General features: G+C 43.5%; 1 long non-coding RNA gene across 1 annotated transcript in view; it reads right to left on the reverse strand.

The window, feature by feature from the left end:
• Nucleotides 1-273: 273 nt before the first annotated feature.
• LOC135970786 (uncharacterized) overlaps nucleotides 274-22,973 on the reverse strand; it is a 94,559-nt gene continuing 71,859 nt past the window's right edge. The window contains exon 2 of the long non-coding RNA XR_010586638.1: nucleotides 274-565. This is a non-coding gene — a long non-coding RNA (uncharacterized lncRNA). The remainder of the gene's footprint in view (nucleotides 566-22,973) is intronic.

Below are 22,973 nucleotides of genomic sequence, written 5' to 3' on the forward strand. Positions count from 1 at the left end.
AGACAAGGTTTCACCATGTTGGCTAGCTTGGTCTCGAACTCCTGAGCTCAAGTGATCCACCCGCCTTGGCCTCCCAAAGCGCTGGGGTCATAGGTGTGAGACATCACAACCAGCCAGGATGAAACTCAAACAGGGTTTAAGTTAAAGAATTAGTTGACTTAGAGAAAAGAATATTGGTGGCCCACAGAATAGAAAAAATTGCATAGTAGGTATACAAATAACTAAAATTTGAGATCTTGCATAGGCTTAACAAATAACAGTTGGGAAATTGACTTAATTAGTTTATTCTACATATTCAGGATGTTTTGCCTAAAAGGTAATAGTGTAAATCCTGGGAGGAAGGAAGAAGGAATTAAGGGAGAAAAGAAAGGAGAGAGAGAAAGAAAAGGATTGGGAAAGAAGAAGTGCCAGTCTTGGGCCTTACAGTCTGAGGTTTCCATGCTGCTGGATTGGGATATGAGATGAGCTCATAGTTCTGTTTCAAGACTCCAAGCCCATCACAAGGGGATCATCAGGTGTCCAGGAAGAGGTTGGAGTTCCATATCCTCACAGATGAGAAGATTACCTGGGTAGGAGGCAGAGTTGTATCATCGTCTGGTTGTCTTCCCAGAGTCTAGTTTCGCTTTGATATCTTTGTGTCATCAATGCTTGCTGGGAAAAAAAAACTTTTCCTCTCCTATACTGTCGCAATTCTGGTCACCAAAATGTATGGGCCTTCCCTCCACACCATGCAATTCTCCACTTTGTGGAAGACACTGACTTAATTGTCATACAATGTAACTCAATTTGATGCTATTGACTGGGCATGGTGGCTCAAGCCCGTAATCCCAGCACTTTGGGAGGCTGAGGTGGGAGAATTGCTTAAGCCCAGGAGTTCAAGACCAGCCTGGGCAACATAGCAAGATCCTGTTTCTACAAAAAATTTTTTTAAAAATTAGCCAGGTGTGATGATATGCACCTGTGGCCCCAGCTACTTGGGAGGCTAAAGTGGCAGAATCGCTTGAACCTGGGGAGTTGAGGCTGCAGTGAGCTATGATGGTGCCAGTGCACTCCAGCCTGGGTGACAGAGCAAGACCCTGGCTCAAAAGAAAAAAAAAAAAAAAGGAACCAAGAGAAAGGATGATGTCCACCTGGAAATCGTGTCAGATCCCACAGGTTAGGGGCTCAGTCCCACAAGACTGCCCTCACTTCAGACACAAGTCCAAGTTGTTACCTGTGCTTGCTTGCTTCCTTCCTTCCTTCCTTCTTTCCTTTCTTCCTTCCTTCCCTCCTTCCTTCCCTCCCTCCCCTCTTTCTTTCTTTCTTTCTTTCTTTCTTTCTTTCTTTCTTTCTTTCTTTCTTTCTTTCTTTCTTTCTTTCTTTCTTTCTTTCTTTCTTTCTTTCTCTCTCTTTCTTTCTTTCCTTCTTCCTTCCGTCCTTTCTTTCTTCCTTTCTTCCTTTCTTTTCTTCCTCCCTCTCTCCCTCCCTCCCTCCTTTCTTTCTTTTTTCTCTTTCTTCCTTTCTTTCTTTCTTTCTTTCTTTCTTTCTTTCTTTCTTTCTTTCTTTCTTTCTTTCTTTCTTTCTTTCTTTCTTTCTTTCTTTCTTTCTTTCCTTCTTTCTTTCTTTCCTTCCTTCCTTCCTTCTTTCTTTCTCTCTCTCTCTCTCTCTCTCTCTCACTTTCTTTCTTTCTTCCTTTCTCTCTCTCTCTCTTTCCTTTTTGAGACAGTCTTGCTCTGTCACCCAGGCTGGAGTGCAATGGCACAATCTCGGCTCACTGCAACATCCACCTCCCTGGTTCAAGCAATTCTCCTTCCTCAGCCTCCCGAGTAGCTGGGATTACAGGCACACGCCACCATGCCCAGCTAATTTTTGTATTTTTAGTAGAGACGGGGTTTCACCATATTGGCCAGGCTGGTCTCTTGGCCAGGTTGGTCTTGAACTCCTGATCTCGTGAATCACCCACCTTGGCCTCCCAAAGTGCTGGGATTCCAGGCATGAGCCACCGTGCCTGGCCTGTTACCTGTGTTTCTGACCTACTGGCTATAAATCAGAGGTCCCCATGACCCCCTCCTGAAGTTTGATCATTTGCTACCACTACTCACAGAACTCAGGAAAGTGATTTACTTAGTATTACCCATTTATTATAAAAGGACTTGTATGGGAGTTTTAAACTTCTCCTCTGTTCTCTGAAGGTTTGATAAGTTGAATCTATGAAAATCAACTGACAGTAGATAAATGAACAGGAGAAAAGGCACGCAAATTTATAATGCATATGCATGGGAGAATCTCAAAGTATGAGATTCAAAAAAGGGCGAGATACTTGAAGCTTAAATAGCAGTTTGAACTACAGAGAAATCGAAACTTGGAGGTTCCTGGAGGGTGGTGGTGAAAAGCTATCGGAGGGTGAGGGGAGAGACTGCGTTGTGAATAAAGATTGTCTTATTGTGCAGATAAAATCTCGCAGGTAGCCGCCCTCAGAAGAATAGGTGAAAAGTCTGTCCAGGCCTTGTGTCCTGGGAGTTGAGTCGTCTAGTCTCATCTCCTGCTGTGTGAATTAATCTTCTCTGGTTAATGAAGATATCAGGGAGGAGGTTCACAGCAACTACATCCATAATGAAGGAACTTCCCTTAGTCAGATACGGGAAATTGCAGAGAAAACATCTCTTGGTGCTTCAAGAGGGCCTTGGGAGGGAATGAGAGGTGAGAGGCAAGGGACCGGGAGGTCAGAGAGATTCTCCTGTAGTTCAAAGCACTCAGCAGGCCAGAACACCATACTTCGGGGCACTGTTTTGTGAGTCCCAACAGATACATCTCAGGACCAGCCAGATGGAAGAGATGCGTGGGACAAGTCATAGAGGTAGGGGCACAGCTCTCCCACGCGCTCTCTGGATGCACCACCCTCCACCACCTCCACATGTTTCAGCAACCTGTAAACTCTCAGAATCCTGTCCTTTTGGGTTTTTATAGAGGCTTCATCACTTAGACATGACTGGTTAAATCACTGGCCCTTGATGATCATCTCAACCTTTAGCCACTCTCTCCTCCTCCGAGGTCTGGGGATGGGGCTGAAAGCCCTCTAATCACGTGGTTGGTTCCCATCCAACTAGCCCCCATCCCAAAGCAATCCAGGAGCTCCCAGCCATCCGTCACCTCCTTAGCACACAAATAAACCCTTATTTCTTCCCAGATTCCAAGGGTTTTAGGAGCTGTGTGCCAGGAAAGAAAGACCAATATATGTATTTCTTATTATATCACAACATCACAGTGTCTCTTCTTATCCCTTGTCCGACAGCACCCACCCCCCTGACACACACACACACACACACACACACACACACACACACACATCCTTCTCAAGGTCATGATCATTCAGGGAGCAAAAGCACCGAGACGAGAGGTTTCACCCCAACTGAAACCAGAACATGTTCACTTCAATGTGTTTCCTCTGGAAGAAGTTCATATTTAAAAGTTTTTAATGTCTGTTTACCTGTTTACCCAGTTAAACACTTGGTCTTTGGTTAAAGGAATTTTAGGTAATAGTTCAGAGGTGGGAGAGATTTGGGAGTTTTGAGAGAAGCAGGACTTAACCTTTGGCTTTGACATCATAGTCAGTGTAGGATGACCTGAAGGATAAACACGCTTTTGAAGGTCTAGAATGCCCAATGATGATGTCATCCCAGCCTGTTGATTCTCTCTCTTGGTTCCCATGTCCACAAATACAAAGGGTCCTAGGCCCATTTTCATGTGACCTCTTGGGTCAGTCAGATCACATAGGGGACATCTGGCACTCTCAGAGGGTCTCATGGAAAAGGGTTTAGTGACGAGGTTATTTACTGAGAGGAGTGGGAGTATGAAGCGCTCCAGGTTTAGCCACAGTGGGGCTAGTGCTTCCCCAGGCCTGATGAAGCTGGGGTGGGGGTTGATGTTACAGAATTGGGAAGGCAGGAGCTGTGGTCATATTAGAGTGCAGCCACTGCCAAGATGTGGCCAGGTGAGGAGGAAACAGAGGATTCAGCACTCCAGTGTCTTTTTCTTCCTGTCCTTTGATTTCCCGCTGGTGCCACCCAGTGGTCAAATAGAAATGGAAGCCAAAGATCAAGCAGATTGGGTGATGCAATCCAAAGAGAAGGGGAGAGGAAGAGAAGGGTGGGGAATTGGCCTGACAGGCGAAGAGAATAACTGGCTGTCCGCTCTCCCGACGTCCAGTTCCTGGAGACACGCTAGCCCCATCCCCTGCTTGAAAATCATGATGCTCACAGAAAGTCAGTTCTGCGGGATGTTAAAAAAAGAAAGAAAGAAAATAAAGGACACTTTTATGCTTTATGCTCTGTAGATTTCAGTGACATTTTTGCATCTTTTGTTTACCTCAAAACAACTTTGTGAAATACATATTATGGAACTAAGTAGGTAAGTGTGTCTTGCTCAAATCACAAGGAATGGAATCAGGACTTAACATGACCCTCATGTCTCTAAGCTTTGCTCTTTCTTTTAGACCAGTGTCTTTCAAACTGTGAGTCTCAAAGCCTTGGTGAGCCTTGAACCAATTCCGTGAATTATGACCTGCATTTGGAAAATAATGAAATAGAATTGAAGAGAAAAGATTGGATGTCAGAGTGTATTACCCATAATACAGGTTAATATTATTTCTTGAAACTTTAACACATATAAGTGTGTGTATGTGCTTTTGTGTATTAGGCTGTGATGTAATCTATCACAACTATACACATAAAAAATACAACAGGTATTACTTCCTAAGGTTTCTGTTAAAGAAAGTCCAGGCCAGGCACAGTGGCTTACGCCTGTAATGCCAGCACTTTGGGAGGCCGAGGAGGGTGGATCACTTGAGGTAAGGAGTTCGAAACCAGCCTGGACAACATGGCAAAACCCCGTCTCTACTAAAAATACAAAAAAATTAGCTGGGCATGGTGTTGGGTACCTGTAATCCCAGCTACTTGGGAGGCTGAGGCAGGAGAATAGCTTGAACCCAGGAGGCAGAGATTGCAGTGAGCCGAGATCGCACCACTGCACTATAGCCTGGGCGATGAGTGCAGAGTGAGACTCCATCTCAAAAAAAAAAAAAAAAAAAGAAGTCTGAAAGCATTATGTTAGACCATCTTCTCTTTTCACTCTGCTTATTCTTTCATTCATTTGTTCATTCATTCTTATTTATTGAACATCTTTTTTGTGCCAGATCCTGAACTCAAACATCGCCAGATTTTGAATTCGGTATCATCATCTCACGCATTTGTTCAGTGCAAATTCTTTCTCCATTCTCCTTACACACCCTGCTTCACCACTTTCACTTTCCTAAACAATCCATGGCCTCTTTCATCTTGGGGACCCTTGCAAAACTCCACCTATCCTTTTCCCCTCTCTCTGTGAGCTAATTCCTAGTCATCCTTCAGCTCTAGAATCCTGCCTCTATCCTCAAAACCTGGCTTTGGTTCTTGAGTCAATAAATAAAGCTGCAAGTTATTTGACACTCACTCCAAAGAGGTAGAAACTATGTCACATCTGCTTGACATGTACTCATGACTGCTTCAACCAATAAAGTATGGTGGAAGCGAAATGGTGTGACTTCTAAAGCCAGGTCATCAAAGGTCATGCAACTTCCACCTTATTTGCTGGAACACTCACTTTTGGAGTCCTGAGCTGCTGTGTAAGAAATCCAAGTACCCAAGGCCACCATGGTAGAGAGACCATACGTAGGTGTTCTAGGGGACAATTCCAATTAGATCCAGCATTCCAGCCATCTCTGCCAGGGAGCAAGACATGTAACTGGGTTATCTTGTACTCTCCAGACCAGCTCACCCACAAAATGGATGACACTGAGTGACTCCCATTGACGCCATGGTTAACACAAAAATCACCCAGCTGAACCCTGCCTGAATTTGTGACCCACAACATTGATGAGATATAAGAAAATTGCTATTGCTTTGAGCCACTACGTTTTTGGATGGTATTTTGTGCAGCAATAGATAACTGCAACAATTCTCTCTCTATGTGCTTCCACAGCATTCTGTTTTGTCCCCACTGTGAAGTTTATTGCATTGCAGCTTAACTTTCTAAGATCTACTTGTCTGTGTTTCCTAACAGAAAATATGAAACCTGAAATGATAATTTGCTGCTAATTATATTTCTAATATCTAGCATTGGTTCCACACAAAATATGGACTTAATAATTATTTTTTTAAAATTTGGATTCAATTTTTTTAAATTTTGGGAACAGAGCTTATTACAGGTAAGGTGTTCATATGTCTGTATCTGCCTGTACCGACTGATCTGATGTAATTATTAATACAGTCCTCTTTCAGTTTCAAAATGCAAAGGATAAACGATATGAGCACTCTAATTAGAGGGGTCCTCGTGGGACCAGAGAAGGATTCTGAGTGATGCCCATCAGATTTATTAGAGTTTGGATTTGGCTCTGGTTGGATAAGAATGTTGAATTTTTAGATGAGCAATTTTAAAGAGTGACTGTTATTACCCTTGTCACCATTATATTTTGATTATGTGCTCTATAATTAGATGTTGAAAATGCTAATGCATATTAGTACTTGATTGATTTGATTACCCATCATAATTACACTTTGATCACTTTTGATAAATATATTGATTCCTTTTTTATTTACTTCACAGTATTCTTTGTATAACTGCTTTGATAATATCTGATTACATCTTAATATTTGATTGCTTTGAGTAGCTCTTGTTTTAACCATTGGGAAGTTGGATCACATCAGCTATGATGAACCTGACTAGTGGTTATGAGGGTAGATTTTGCAGTAAAACAGACCTGGGTTTGATGTTCCTCATTACTTACACTGTGTGACATTGGGTAGGTCACTTAACCTCTCTGGCCTTTAGTTTTCCCATCTTTAAAATGGAGATAATAAAAGTTGCTCATGAGGGTGCCTGGTGGATTAAATAAGATAACCATGTATTAGTAGGGTATTCTGGCTGGTCCCTAACTGACATTCTAGATAATTCTCATGTGTAGACGAATGATATTCCCTACTCCCACCCAAATATCTATTTGCATGAGCTGATACACATTAAGGCTTTTTGTTGATATTGTTTCAGGAGGGGGTTCAGGGAGAAGTCATTCTGGGTAGGGTGCTGAAGAGGGAGAGAGGAAGAGAAGAGGAATGAAGGGGAGGCCATGTCATAGGCTCCATTCTGCCATTCAGGCCACAAAGTCCAGGTGTTCAGAGTACAAGAGGGCCTGGCCAAAGGGGCAAGTGGGCTGACATCTGGCCACTGGGTTGCATTTGCTTGGGTGATATGAGCATCTTTTCCAATTCACACAGAGGAGCCATGAGAGCTGCTCAGAGGTGTCACATGAAAGAAGGACTCGGTTGAGATTCAGTAGAAATGAAAGAGAGAGACTGAGCGCAAACCCTGAAGTTCCTATGTGCGTGGAGGGTTTTGTGAAACTGTAGGCATCAGAACAGCAGTTGAGACCCGGGAGGGCCTCTCTTCCCCCAGTGCTGCAGTTTGTGCCCTGGATCCCAGAGTGCTCTGTGGGAGATGGCTGTGCCTGGCGGATCAGCCTTCTCATGGGGTTCGGGGACATTATTGTGTGTGTGTGTGTGTGTGTGTGTGTGTGTGTGTGTGTGTGTGCGCGCGCGCGCGCACGCGCGCGCATGTGCACATGCTGAGAGAAGGAGAACATGGATGGTATGTGGGTGAGGGTGACCTCTAATTACTGTAATAGCTAGAAATTATAGAGCATTTAGCTCCAGGTACCTTGCCAAACACTTTACACACATTATCATTTTTAATGGTGACAACAACCCTGTGACAATAACCACGAGTACTTTTAATTATCCCCATTCTACAGATGGGAAATAGAGGCAAAGAGAAATTAAAGAACTTCTCCCAGTGTTACAGGAAGTAGAGCTGGGATTTGAATCCAGACGGTCAGATGCCAGAGTCGCTACTCTTAGTCATGACCCCATATTGCCTCCTCATCAGGCGAACTGGAACTATTCCTGACATGGGTGAGTCCCCTACTCCTACCCCTGGGGTCACCAGGAGCGGGGAGGAGCTCAACTGCTGCGTCAGCCCATGCTCCCCAACTCAATGAAATCTGTGTTACTGGGATCCATCACTTCCTTCAGCCTGGGGACACTGTGTTTTGGATATAAAGCATACTTGCCCAGGACCTGGCTCTGGCTTAGGACTCAGTAGAAAATTCTATTTTTAGTGTTCTGGATGATTGGCTTAGCAGTTCCTTTCTTGAGTCATGTTTTTACAGATGAGAACACAGAGACCCTCTTAGCCAAGTCAGTGCCTCACTTTGACCTACTGTTGAGCCTGTCCTTGTCTCTGACCCAAACTGAGTCCGCAGAGCAATGGGATGACCTGCCTTTTCTCCAGCTGCTGGGAGACTCAGGTGTGGGTAATGGTCCCCTGGCACTGGGCCACTGGAGAAGGAAGGCTATTAGCTGCCCATCTGCTGGCTGCTGTCGCTGGCTGCTGTCCAAATGGCCCACAAGCCCTGGGAACGTTCAATGACCAGACACAGCCATGTGCTCCTGGAACACCGGAGCGACCACCCCATACTGAAAGGACACCTTTCCAGAATCCCATATGAGTCCCTACATATTAGCAAGCCTCTTCTCTTAATCCATCCTTCCTTTGCAGAAAACCGATGTACCTACATCTCATCCCTGAAACTGTGAGATGTTATCTTTTTCTTTTCCATCCGTCTATTTCATAACTTTTTGAGTACAGTGCAGTAATTTTTTAAATATGTTATCGATTTCCAAAATTGAGATGTTACTTTTTTTCTTTATATATATAAAGTTACATTTTTTGGTCATGCATGGATTAAAAAAAATCCTTCAAGGAAATAGAGTAAAATGCTAATAAGTCTGTGGGAGATGCGATTATGGGTTAATTTAATTTTCTTCTCTATACTTCTCAGTAAGAATGTTTTGTTTTTTATGATACAAAAGGAAGTGGATTTTGTTTGTATGGGGTTTTTTTTTTTTTTAGATTAGTTGCCTCTTTTAATATTTTTATTCTATCTAGTAGAAACTGTAGTGCACCTTTATTTCAAGTAGGCATGGTGTTTTTTGTTTTTACTCCATTTTGCTCCCTGGAATTTCTCTAGGATGGATCTGTTCTACTAAGGAAGAGGTGGACTAGAAACCAAAAGTACAGACTCAGGCAACTTCTCATACAGATGGAAAGAGCTTTGAACCGAGAGTCAGAAGGGTGAGTCCTTCTTCTGGCTCCACCAAACACTAAGCGCCTTGGTCTTTTTTTTTTTTTTTTTTTGAGACAGAGTCACACTCTGTCACCCAGGCTGCAGTTCAGTGGCATGATCTTGGCTCACCTCTGCCTCCTGGGTTGAAGCGTTTCTCCTGCCTCAGCCTCCCAAGTAGCTGGGATTACAGGCACGTGCCACCATGCCTGGCTAATCTTTGTATTTTTAGTAGAGATGGGGTTTCGCCATGTTGGCCAGGCTGGTCTCAAAACTCCTGACCTCAAGTGATCTGCCTGCCTCGACTTCCCAAAGTGCTGGGATTACAGGCGTGAGCCACCGCGTCTGGCAGTCTTTTCATTGGTAAAGCCACTTAGACTCCATGGCCTCTGCCATCTCTTCCAGGCCTGAACCTCAGTGAATCTGTGCTGTCTTGTGGAAATCAGTTGGAAAATGGGGCAACAAGTAGCTTACAGCTGACTTTGTTAGATGATAATGATTGAAATACTTGAAGATCCTGGTAGTTCACATTAAGTATGAGAATGGCTCTTTTGGTGCTGAGTAAAGGAAGAAAACTCAATCTGGCAGGGTTTTCCTGGAACTGGTACTTGACATATATATATTTTTTTTTGAGATGGGGTCTCACTCTGTCACCCAGGCTACAGTGCAGTGGTACAATCATAGCTCACTGCAGCCTTGACCTCCTGGGCTCAGATTTCTCTCTCCTCTTTTTACGTATACATATATGTAGGTATGTGTACACACATATATACGTATATTCATATATATAAATTTTTCTGAACTATTTGGGAATAAGTTGCATAGATCCAAAGTTGTGTCCCTGGTTCTCAGTGCAGTCCAGTCCTGGCCTGGATGTCCCTAAGCCTGGGGCCATATCTTCCCTCCCATCACTCCCACTGCCACCAGCACACCCTCAGAATCAGATCTAGCATTTTTCCTCTCATCAGAAAGCCCTCCCTCTACCCACCCAGACCAGAACTCCACTGTATGTGCCCGTCCTTGGGTGTTAAAAAGAAGAGCATTTAACTTGATTGGCTCCTTTGGGAGAAGAGGCCAGCTCCCCACTAGAGTGCAGTGGTACGATCACAGCTCACTGCAGCCTCAAACTCCCACCTCAGCCTCCCAAGCAGTTGGCACTACAGGCATGCGCCACCACACCTGGCTAATTTTTTTGGTATTTTTTGTAGAGACCGGTTTTCGCCGTGTTGCCCAGGCCGGTCTTGAACTGGACTGAAGTGATCTGTCTGCCTTGGTCTCTCAAAGTTCTGTGATTACACGCGTGAGCCACCATGCCTGGCCTACTTGGCTTTTTAATTTTTTTTTTGAGTTGGAGTCTTGCTCTGTCACCCGAGCTGGAGTGCAGTGGCGCAATCTTGGTTCATGGCAACCTGTGCTTGCTGGGTTCAAGTGATTCTCATGCCTCGGTCTACTCAGGCTTCCTGAATAGCTGGGATTAGAGGTGTGCACCACCACGCCTGGCTAATTTTCATAGTTTTAGTGCAGATGGAGTTTCACCATATTGACCAGGCTGGTTTCTAACTCCTGACCTCAAGCAATCTGCTTGCCTTGCCTCGGCCTCCGAAAGTCCTGGGATTATAGGCGTGGGCCACTGCACCTTGTCTAATTGGCATATTTTTAAGGTAGAGAAGAACTCACATGGGATAGGAAGGACAGAAGATGGTCTAGCGTCTACGGGCAAAAGTATGGAGGTGGAAACAAGCCCATCCCATGTGGTCAATGGACGGGACACAAAAAATCAAAAACACGAAGAGGAAGCCAGAAACGTCTCCCAGTTGGGGAGAGTATAAAGTGTCGTGTGCCTCTTTTCCCATTCATGGTGCTGTGTGGTAGCAACCCAGCCGCAGCCTCCATGTATTCTGTGATGGTTAATTAATCCATTTTGTCTTCCTTTAGTTTAACTGTAAGTTTAAAGTAAATATTGATATTTTCTAAGATATAAAAGCAGTCACTCATGACATTGCACTTCAACAAAATCAAACAGTTTTGGTGACCAAAACTCACAGAGATTTCTCCTAATTGGATAAAAAGATAAGGTCTCTGCTTTTTCAGTTGCCTGATTAATTACTGCTCTGAAACCCTTGAAAACAGACATGGTCTATAAGTGGTATCTGTTGTTTAATCGAGGACATGTTTTTGAAAGCCTTTTAAATGGGCCTAGAGAGTTATTGACTCTGAAGTGAATCACTGAACTGTATGTTTTTACAAGTAACATGCCAGCAAAAAACGATTTTTACTAATATTCAAGTTATAGTCACCATAACTGTGGTTTGTCCTAAACCTACCAGCATCTCCAGCATCTACCAGCAGCTCCAAGATAATGGTAGTAAATGGCATCACCACTGACCCAGGGGACTAGGCTAAAAATCCATTAATCACTCACAACTTCTTCCTGCCTGTACTTCTCTCTCTCATCCCTGCTCTGTCCAAGCCCCGTTGTTCTTGTCAAGTTCATTGCCTAAGAGCAGTATCTCTCCAGGTGTCTCCGGTGTCTCTTCCTACCACCACTTATGTTAAAGCAACTGTGATACAGCTTCGATGACTAGAGGAACACCAGGGTCCTTAGTCTCGTGCCAATTTAGATAAAACAACATGGACACACGTAGAGTGGTTTTAAGGAGCTTTGAGTGTAATAGGTTAGAAAGTGTAGCAGGACAAGCTGCAGACAAAACCCCTCAGACACCGAGTTAAAGAAGGAAGGGCTTTATTTGGCCAGGAGATTCGGCAAGACTCACGTCTCTAACAACTGAGCTCCCCCAGTGAGCAATTCCTGTCCCTCTTAAGGGCTTACAACTCTAAGGGGGTTCAAGTGAGAGGGTCATGATTGATTGAGCAAGCAGGGGGTACGTGACTGGGGGCTTCATGCACCGGTAATTAGAATGGAACAGGACAGGATAGGGATTTTCACAGTGCTTTTCCATACAGTGTTTGTAATCTATAGATAACATAACTGATTAGTCAGGGGTCAATCTTTAACTACCAGGCCCAGGGTGTGACGCCGGGCTAAATTTGCCCGTGGATTTCATTTCTGCCTTTTAGTTTTTACTTCTTCTTTCTTTGAAGGCAGAAATTGGGCATAAGACAATATGAGGAGTGGCCTCCTCCCTTAAAAGAAGGAGGAAGCTCCCCCATTCAGAGGAGGGGGGGTTCCAAGCCAAGAGAGGAAACCCAATGTGCTTGCTGAAAAGTGGCTGCTTATGAGTAGGCTGGAGGAGATGGTATCTGACTTGCACAGGGCTCAGGGGATTGATTTGACCAGGCATGTCGTTCACGTAGCCCATGGAAAAACTGGCCGTCCCACCCTAGCCTTATAATATGCAAATGCAGGGCGCCATGATGTTCTACACACATGGGGATATGTGGGGGTGGCCATGTTGACAGGCACATGTTGGGGCAAGGGCAAGAGGACAAGGGTGGGAATCTCCATGTTTGGGTGGACCTAGTTTCTAATGGTCTGCATTTGCATATCAAAGCTTGCCAGCCCAGCTCTAAGAGCTGGGGCTTTCCTGCTAGACAAGAAATGTTTCTGGAGCTGCTTTAAAAGAAACAAAAACTTCCCACGGACCCCTTTTCCTCTCTATCTGCCTAAAATAATTTCTTAATAACTCCTATAACAACTGTATCTGTTAGGCCTGGTAGAAAACTAAATGCATCCCAGATGGGTGAAGTGAAGAGATTTTAATGAGGAGACAATTTGAGAAATGTAGCCGAGGTGAATGGAAAAGCAAGGAGCGGTGGGGCACCTGGATGACAAGAAGAGTGATGCCCTTACTACTCCTAGCACTGGAGGCAGTGGGAGGTTACTGTGTTCCCAAGACTCAGTGAGAGCCAATGGAAGAGGCTATGGGCTGTGGCCACCCAGTGGTTGCTGTGGTCAAAGACAGCATGCGGAAGAGGCTGTGGCCTGTGTAGCACTGAAGTTGGGGTGAAGGGATAAAACACCAACCCTTCCTCCTCCTGTCTTCTAGTCTTGTTGGTACCTCCTACTGGTCAAACCCAAATGACACCAAAGGGCAAGGGAGCCCAGGAGATGCAGTCCTCAGGCTCCTCCCTCCTGCACTAAGCACCAAATGCTGGTGAGGGTGTGGAGCAATAGGATCTCTCATTCATTGCTGGTACAAAAGGTACAGCACTTTGGAAGACAGACTGTTTCTTACAAAGCTGAATGTGATCTTATCATACATTCCAGCAATCATACTCCTTGGTATTTCTCCAATGGGCTGAAAACTTACATCCACACAAAAATCCTCACAGGAATGTTTCTAGCAGTTTTATCCATAATTGCTCAAACTCGATCAAAACCGTTTCTCTGCACAGAGTAGGGCAGAGACAGCAGAGTGGGTCTGGAGGCTTAAATGAAGAGTAACTAGCAAAGCAATCACCCCCCTGCACTTGAACTATTGCAGTAGCCTCTTAAAGTCTTCCCTGCCTCCAGGCTTGTTTACTTTCCTAAAGATTCCCCATAATGCAGATGTCTATCAGGTCCACTTGGTGCAGAGTTGAGTTCAATTCCTGGATATCCTTGTTAACTTTCTGTCTCGTTAATCTGTCTAATGTTGACAATGGGGTGTTGAAGTCTCCCATTATTATTGTATGGGAGTCTGAAATGCTCGTCATCACTGGCCATCAGAGAAATGCAAATTAAAACCACAATGAGATACCATCTCACACCAGTTAGAATGGCAATCATTAAAAAGTCAGGAAACGACAGGTGCTGGAGAGGATGTGGAGAAATAGGAACACTTTTACACTGTTGGTGGGATTGTAAACTAGTTCAACCATTGTGGAAAACAGTATGGCGATTCCTCAAGGATCTAGAACTAGAAATACCATTTGACGCAGCCATCCCATTAATGGGTATATACCCAAAGGATTATAAATCATGCTGCTATAAAGACACATGCACACTTATGACTTATGTTTACTGCGGCACTCTTCACAATAGCAAAGACTTGGAATCAACCCAAATGTCCATCAGTGACAGACTGGATTAAGAAGATGTGGCACATATACACCATGGAATACTATGCAGCCATAAAAAAGGATGAGTTCGTGTCCTTTGTAGGGACGTGGATGCAGCTGGACACCATCATTCTCAGCAAACTATCGCAAGAACAGAGAACCAAATACCGCATGTTCTCACTCATAGGTGGGAATTGAACAATGAGATCACTTGGACACAGGAAGGGGAACATCACACACCAGGTCCTATTGTGGGGAGGGGGGAGGAGGGAGGAATAGCATTAGAAGATATATCTAACGTAAATGATGAGTTAATGGGTGCAGCACACCAACATGGCACATGTATACATATGTAACAAACCTGCACGTTGTGCACATGTACCCTAGAACTTAAAGTATAATAATAAAAAAAAAAGTTAAAAAAAAAAAAAGATTCTCCATAATGCGACAAGAATGCTCTTTCTAAAGCAGAAATCTCCAGGTCACTCCCTTCTTACAACCCTTGAGTGACTTCCCGTTACTCCCAGGATAAAATTAGAACTCCCCAGCATGGTGTCCAATGTCCTGTGAGCCGCATCTCTATCCACCCTACTATTCCTTTGCACTCCATGCAATGCTGGGAACATGAACAGCTCTCTCATCACTCGCCTTAGCCCCTGCTTAGCCACACCCTCTGCCTGCAATATTTTTTTTATTCCATTGTGCCTTACTCTCCGTGCCTTTTCCCCAGCTGGTTAAATTCTGCTCCCCCACCTTTTGTTAGGTTTGGTTTTTATTTTAAGACTGCACAGGTTTCTTCTCGTTTTTGTTTTGTTTTTGTTTTTAAATAGACTTTATTTTTTCTTGCAACTTTAGGTTTATAGAAAAATCAAGCAGAAAGTATAGAATTATCATGAACTTCCTTTGTACCCCCTCCACAGTTGCACTTGTTATTAACATCTTATATTAGTGTGGTGGTACATTTGTTACTATTGATGAATCAATATATGTTCTTATTAACCAAAGTCCATAGTTTACATTAGGGCTCACCCTTTATGTTGTACTGTGGTTTTAACAAATGTATAATGTCAAGTATTCACCATTACAGCATCTTAAAGAATAGTTTCACTGCCCTAAAAATCCCCTGTGTTTAACCTGTTTCTCTATCCCTCCCTCCCCTTAAACCTGCGGCAACCACTGATTTTTCTTTTTAACTGTCTTCATAGTTTTGCCTTTTCCAGAGTGTCATATAGTTGCAGTCATACAGTATGTATCTTTTTTCCAACTGGCTTCTTTCTCTTAGCAAAGTGCATGCATATCTTTCCATGGCTTGAAAACTTTTTTTATTGCCAGTAATATTCCATGGTACGCATGCACTGCAGTTTGTTTATCCATTCTCCTATCGAAGGACATCTTGGTTGCTTCCAAGTTTGAGCAATTGTGGATACAGCTGCAATAAACATTAGTGTGAGGGTGTTTTGGGGGATTGTAAGTTTTCAACCCATTTGGAGAAATACCAAGGCATATGATTGCTAGAATGGATGGTAAGACCATGTTCAGCTTTGTAAGAAATTATCTGACTTCCAAAGTGCTGTATCATTTTGCATTCTCACCAGCAATGTGTGAGAGATTCCGTAGCTCCACATCCTCACCAGCATTTGGTACTGTGTCTTGGATTTTTGGCCATTCTAATGGGTGTTGTTAGAAATGAGTTCTAAATTTCTCTTCAAAGAATCAGCATGTTAGTATGTTCAATTCTTTGCCTTCTACTTTTAAACTTAACTTCCTTGTAAAGCAACCTTTTTCGATTACCTGCTTCACCCTGACTCATTCCGATTACCCTCTCCACCCTCACTCATTCCGATTACCCGCTCATTTTACACCCTGACTCATTCTGATTTCCTGCTCTACCATAACCATTTTCCCCGACAAACCATTCACCCCGTCACGCTCTTTAAATTAGCCAATCAGAATTAGTTTAGCCTGGGCAGTCTAACCCTAGCCAATAGGGGAACGACACAGCAGCAGGCACCACTACTTGAGTCAGGGATAAGAACCCCTTCCCCTCCCTTGTCCAAGTGTGTGTTCACTATTGCTCCTTCTGTAAGGGCGCACCCTTCTATAGAAGTACATTGCCTTGCTGAGAATGAAAAAGAAAATTTTATAGTCGAGTGCTATTTCTTTTGTGGCACCAAAACTTTATAACAATTTGAGGGCTCGCTGGGGATTAGGTTCCCCTCTGGGGGCGGTCTCTGGTTCTCTCTCATGAGGAGGGTGCTGCGCCCCCTGAAATCAGGACTGGCAGTGGGAGGAATAACCCGAACTCCCAGCAATGCGGAAAGAAACTTGCCAGCAACCTAGCTTAAAGGATCCTCACATGCTGCCACGACGACTCTGGGCACAGACCAAGGAAGGAGAAGCTGTGGGAGCTGGTAAAGTATTTCCTTGGTGGTCAAATTCTGGAGGGCTAAATGTGTGTGGAGGTGAATGATCACAAACAACCCTACTTGTGTGTTGTTCGTGTGGATGGTGACAAGTCCTACTGCTGGACAGAGTGAGTGGGTCCTCTCCCTGGTTCCATAGCTACTTTATATGGCTTAGGGCAGACCCTGTCGTGGGATTTATACCAGCACGCCAACACTAAGAGGGGCCTAATTCTCTCTTGGGGGAGCAGCCAGAGAGGACAACAAGAGTGGCAACTGTACAAGGGACCCTCAGAGGGGGAAAGGGAGGAAACAGGTCAACCTTCCAGAGCAGTAAGGTGAGACATCCCTGGTTTGAGGGGTTGAGCCTTCCACAAATTTCAGGGGGTTGAACCTCACACAAACCTCCGGTAGTAAGAAAAATATTCAGAACTCCCCTTTCCTTTCTTCTAGGGGGAAGAAAGAGTAGCTCCATTCCCGCTGGTCCCTCCCCTAGGGAAAGGGGAAGGAGAGGGGAGAACAACAGTATAAGCAGCTGACAGAGGCAGGGAAAGACCAGCAAAGAGGAAAGAGAAACTGGGAGAGGAAGTGAGAGAGAAAGAGACAGAGTCAGGGAGGTGAGGGTTGGGGTGGGAGTGGGTGGGGGTGGAAATAACAGCATAAGCAGCTGGCAGAGGCAGAGAAAGACCAGCAAAGAGGAAAGAGAAACTGGAAGAGGAAGTCAGAGAGAAAGAGAAAGAGACAGAGTCAAAGAGAGAGAGAGAGAGGGAGACAGAGAGAGAGAAAGAGACAAAGAGGGAGTCAAAGAGAGAGAAAGAGACAGAGTCAAAGAGAGAGAGAAAGAGAGATAGAAGTATTAAAGAGAAAAGAGTGTATTGTATTCCTTTAAAAGCCAGGGTAAATTTAAAACCTATAATTAATAATTGAAGGTCTTCTCCGTGACCCTATAACACTCCAATACCGCCTTGTTGTCAGTGTAAACAAAGGCGTAGCCCAAAAGCACTGAGGCCACTGACAACCTGTAGCCTTCCAAATAAAAATTCCTTAACCTAGTAACCCACAGATGGCTCAAATGCATTCAATCTGTAGCAGCAACTGCTTTGCTAATAGAAGAAAGTAGAACTGTAACTTTTAGAGGAACCCTCATTGTGAGCACACCTCATCAGGTCAGAACTATTCTAAATCAAAAAAAAAAAAAAAAAAAAAAAAAATTAACCCATCAGGTTTCCTACATTTTAATCTAAATCAGGATCTAAATCTTAATTACCACCCAAAGGTCCGACCAGACCTAGGAGGAACTCCCTTCAGGACAGGAGGATAGATGGTTCCTCCTGGGTGATTGAGGGAAAAGACGCAATGGGTATTCAGTAAGTGATAAGGAAACTTGTAGAAGCAGAGTTAGGAAAATTGCCTAATAATTGGTCTGCTCAAATGTGCGAGCTGTTTGCACTCAACCAAGCCTTAAAGTACTTACAGAATCAGGAAGGAGCCATCTATACCAATTCTAAGTTAGACTTAATAAGTCTTATTAATAAGACTGAACGAGGTCTTATTAATAGCAAAGAATAATTGAAATCCCAAACTTACAAGGTTTTCAACAAAAGTAAAGTTTGCTGAAAGTTAACAGTGTAACATGTATTATCCTAACTTCTGATCTTGTGGCCTTAGACAGTCTAGTCCACAGACATGAAGGAAGTTCACTTTGGAAAAGAGTGGTTGTCATCTTTGAGGAAAAAAAGGCTGGATGGGGGGAGAATTTATGTAAAAAGGAATGTTGTATGGTAAATTCTTGTCCTAAAATAAATTAACTGGTTGTTTAAAGGATGTTTGCAACAAGTCAGAAAGTTGAGACATGTCAAAGAAGTGTCTGTGAAAGTTGTGAGAAAAAAAAGTTTTAAAAGGGAATTTATGCAAGAAATGTTGTATAATTTAAAAGTAATTAGGCCTCCTGAACGTAAAACTATTGAAGACACAGTTTGTGTGCAAAGTGTGTAAGGAAAGTAAAATATATCTTTGGTAAAAGGGTTATGAGGAGGCATAAGAATGTGCATTATTTCCTACATTAAAAGGTTAAAAAATATTTTGTTTTAAAGGTTCAAGCAGGTTTTGAAACATTAATTGTAAAGGAAATCCTGTGTGTAAACATATAGGCTAAGGTTAAAGGGGTATCATCCAGTTTTTCTGTGAACTGGACATTAAAATAAAAGCACAACAGGTTTTTCTCTAACCTGTTCTTTAACAAAAATTATAAAAGATTAAAAAGAGTCTGTACAAATCTTACCTTATGGTCAGACATTAAAAATTGGATAAATATGTCTACAAGGTTTTATTAAAATTAAGTTTACCATTAATAACACACTAATATAAAGGTGAAATTTAGCTTATCTGGTATAAAAATCATACAGGATGCATTGTCAAATATAAAATGGTGTTTGGCTTTCTTTGGCCTAAAAACTAATAAAAATCAGTGCTCAAGGAAATTTCTCAGTAAGAAGGCACCAAGGACTATAAAGTCCATTGCTGATGTCCCCACATTTAAAACAAAAGATTAATTTCTTAGAAATTATATAGTTGGTTTATCTTCCACTTTCCTTTCCCTCAAAACTAAAAGTCTTTTAGCACTTGTACCACCCCTAGAATTTCCAGTAAACCAGCACCAGCCTGAGGATCACGTTCTCATCAAAGGGTGGGAAAGAAGGAAAACTCGAGCCAGCCTGGGAAGGACCTGTCTTGTGCTGCTAACCACCAAGACTGCTGTTCCTACAGGGGAAAGGGGATGGACTCATCACACCCGAGTCAAGAAAGTGCCGCCCCCTCCAGAGTCGTGGGCCATAGTTCCAGGGGAAAAGCCTACCAAACTAAAGCTAAGAAAAATTTAACTCTCTTTCATCTATTCTATTACTCCTTCTTCTTTCCTCACTCTGTTGCTGACCATCTAACTATTAATATAACCAAGTCAATTTCACTGCAAACTATTGCATTTGATGCTTGCCTTGTCATACCCTGTGGGGACTTGCCAAGTCAAAGACAGCTCTCTACTTCAGAAAAGGACCTCTGTCTCTCCTGACTCTCCTCAGACTGGGCATTCATGAATTGGGACCATTTAATCTGGGGAGATTTTGATAAAGACCCCAGTGTCAACCAGGAGTCTTGACCCCTGATGTAGAGCTTTTATGCTGTAATTGGTCCAACGTTCTGTGGACCACTAAAGAGCAAGGATGAACTGCCTCAACCGATTTTTGTAATTTCCTAAAACCATACATTCATTTTACTAGAGGGACAGCTCCCCTCCACCCCTCCGCCAACTGTCAACTAAACCAGTGCAATCCTATACAGGTTATTATCTCAAACCCTCAACGTTCTTCCCCTTTTCTAAGCTGGTTCCTTTCTTTAAGCCGGTTTTATGGTATGAGGGGGCTGAGGTTTCAGGGACATACCCTATTGGATTCTTTGAAATGCATTTCTTTGATCCCCTGCCACCTGCACCTTCTTCTAAGCCTTCTTCCAAAACCTCTCACAATGGAACAATTGCTCCTCCTCCATCTAACAACAAGACCAAAATAGCTATTGTAGAAGTTAAAGACTTAAAACAAACTTTGGCAATTAAGACAGGATACCAAGATGCAAATGCCTAGCTGGAATGGATCAAATATTCTGTCTACTTGTTAAAAGCAATTGCTATGCTTGTGAGCATGGCAGGCCAGAGGCCCAGATTATCCCCTTTCCACTAGGGTGGTCCTTCAGTAGACCGGCAGTGGGCCGCATAGTAGCTCTTTTCCAGGATTCTACAGCCTGGAGTAACAAGTTGTGCCATGCTCTCTCTCTGCTATATCTCAAAATCCGGCACCCTGCAGGTCAGCCCCTGAGGGCCATCCAGCTTCCGTCTCCCAACACTAAGTTCACTTTGTATCTCTCACAACAGGGAGAAAACTTAGCATTCCTTGGAGACCTGAGGGGATGCAGTGAGCTTAAGAATTTTCAAGAGCTTATCAATCAGTCAGCCCTTGTTCATCCCGGAGCAGATGTGTGGTGGTATTGTGGTGGACCTTTACTGGACACTCTGGCGAATAACTGGAGCGGCACTTGTGCTTTAGTCCAATTGGCTATCCCTTTCACCTTGGCATTTCATCAACCAGAGGAAGGAAAAATAAGACATCGTAAAGCGAAAGAAGCCCCTCATGGGTCTTTAGACTCTCATGTCTATTTAAATGCAATTGGACTACCATGGGGAATACCAGATCAATTTAAAACCTGAAATCAAATAGCTGCAGGATTTCAATCGTTATTTTGGTGGGTGACAATTAATAAAAATGTATATTGGATAAATGACATCTACTACAACAACAGCGATTTATTAACTACACTAGAGATACTGTTAAAGGAATAGCTGAGCAATTAGGGGCTACTAGCCAGATGGCTTGGGAAAATAAGATAGACTTAGAAATGATATTAGCAGAAAGAAGAGGAGTTTGCATCATGATTAAAACTCAATGTTGTACTTTTATCCCAAACTACACTGCCCCAATGGAAGTATAACAAAGGAATTGCAAGGTCTGACTGCTCTGTCCAATAAGTTAGCTAACAACTCAGGGGAAAATGACCCCTTTACAGGATGGCTAGAAAAGTGGATTGGTAGATGAAAAAGGATAATAGCCTCAATTCTTACTTCCCTCGCAGCCATAATGGGCGTACTTATTCTTGTCGGGTGCTGTGTCACACCATACATCCATGCATTGGTGCAGAGGCTCATAAAAATGGCACTCACTCAAACCTCCCTTAACTATCCTCCACCTTATCCAGAGAAGCTTCTTCTTTTGGAAAATCAAGCAGAACAACTAAGCCAAGACATGTTAAAGAAGTTTGAAGAGAAAGAGCTGTAAAGAAATGCAAGAAGAGAAATTGTTAGATATGAGTTCTAAATTTCTCTTCAAAGAATCAGTATGTCAGTATGTTCAATTCTTTGCCTTCTACTTTTAAACTTCTTTGTAAAGCAACCTTTTTCGATTACCTACTCCACCCTGACTCATTCCGATTACCTGCTCATTCTCCACCCTGATTCATTCCAATTTCCTGCTCTGCCATAACCAGTTTTCCTGCCAAACCACTCACCCCATCACTCTCTTTAAATTAGCCAACTGGAATTAGTTTAGCCTGTGCAGTCTAACCCTAGCCAATAGGGGAATGACACAGCAGCAGGGGCCATGTGCATCAGGGATAAGAACCCCTTCCCCTCCCTTGTCCAAGTGTGCACTCACCATTGTTCCATCTGTAAGGGTGCACCCTTCTATAGAAGTACATTGCCTTGCTGAGAATTAAAAAGAAAATTTTATATTTGAGTGCTATTTTTTTTCTTTTTTCTTTTTTTTGAGATGGAGTCTCGCTTTGTCACCCAGGCTGGAGTGCAGTGGCATGATCTCGACTCACTGCAAGCTCTGCCTCCCGGGTTCACACCATTCTCCTGCCTCGGCCTCCCAAGTAGCTGGGACTGCAGGTGCCCACCACCACCACGCCTGGCTAATGTTTTTGTATTTTCAGTAGAGATGGGGTTTCACCTTGTTAGCCAGGATGGTCTCAATCTCCTGACCTCGTGATCTGCTTGCCTCGGCCTCCCAAAATACTGGGATTACAGGCGTGAGCCACCGCACCCGGCCTTTGAGTGCTATTTCTTTTGCAGCACCAAAACTTTATTTATAACAGTGTGCAGTGGTGTCTCCTTGTTGTTTTAATTTTTCAGTTCCCTAATGACATATGCCATTGAACATCTTTTCATTTGCTTAGGTGCCACTTCTGCTCCAGTTTTAATGGCTTAGTTGATGCTTTCTGCAGGAAAGCTCTCTCCCCCATTGTGTCAGATAGCCTTTGCTGTGTAATCGATGACTTCAGAACTTGGTAGCTGAAAATAGCAATCAGGTATCTGTGGGTCATGTGGAGTTCAGCTGATTAGGCAGGGTTGCACTGGTTGGCCCAGCTTTGGGCTTGTGGGTCTCCTGGGTCTGCTGGGTCCACTAGTTGGCTCTGTTCCATAGGCCTCCAACCTTCTTTAAGCATATCTGCCATCATATGTTCTCATGACAAAGGCCGAGGCACAACAGGGTGAGTGGAAACATGACATTTCTTAAAGTCTGGACCCACCGAGACATACCGGCAATTAGCTACAGTAAGTCACAGGGCCAACTCCAAATTCAAGGGGCAATATGAGGCCATAGCAAGGATGTGGATGCATGATGGGGACGAGAGAAGAATTAAGACCAACAAATCAATCCGCCACAGTGCACCACTTCGATCATAACTGTTCACTTTCCTCCAACATGCAAATGTCCTTACCCCCATCCCAGGGTCCCAAAGGGCTTGATTTGATCTGCAGGATGTCATGGAGTCCT

This window comes from Macaca fascicularis, chromosome 5 (genome assembly GCF_037993035.2).
Source record: "Macaca fascicularis isolate 582-1 chromosome 5, T2T-MFA8v1.1".
NCBI classification, from domain to species: Eukaryota; Metazoa; Chordata; class Mammalia; order Primates; family Cercopithecidae; genus Macaca; species Macaca fascicularis.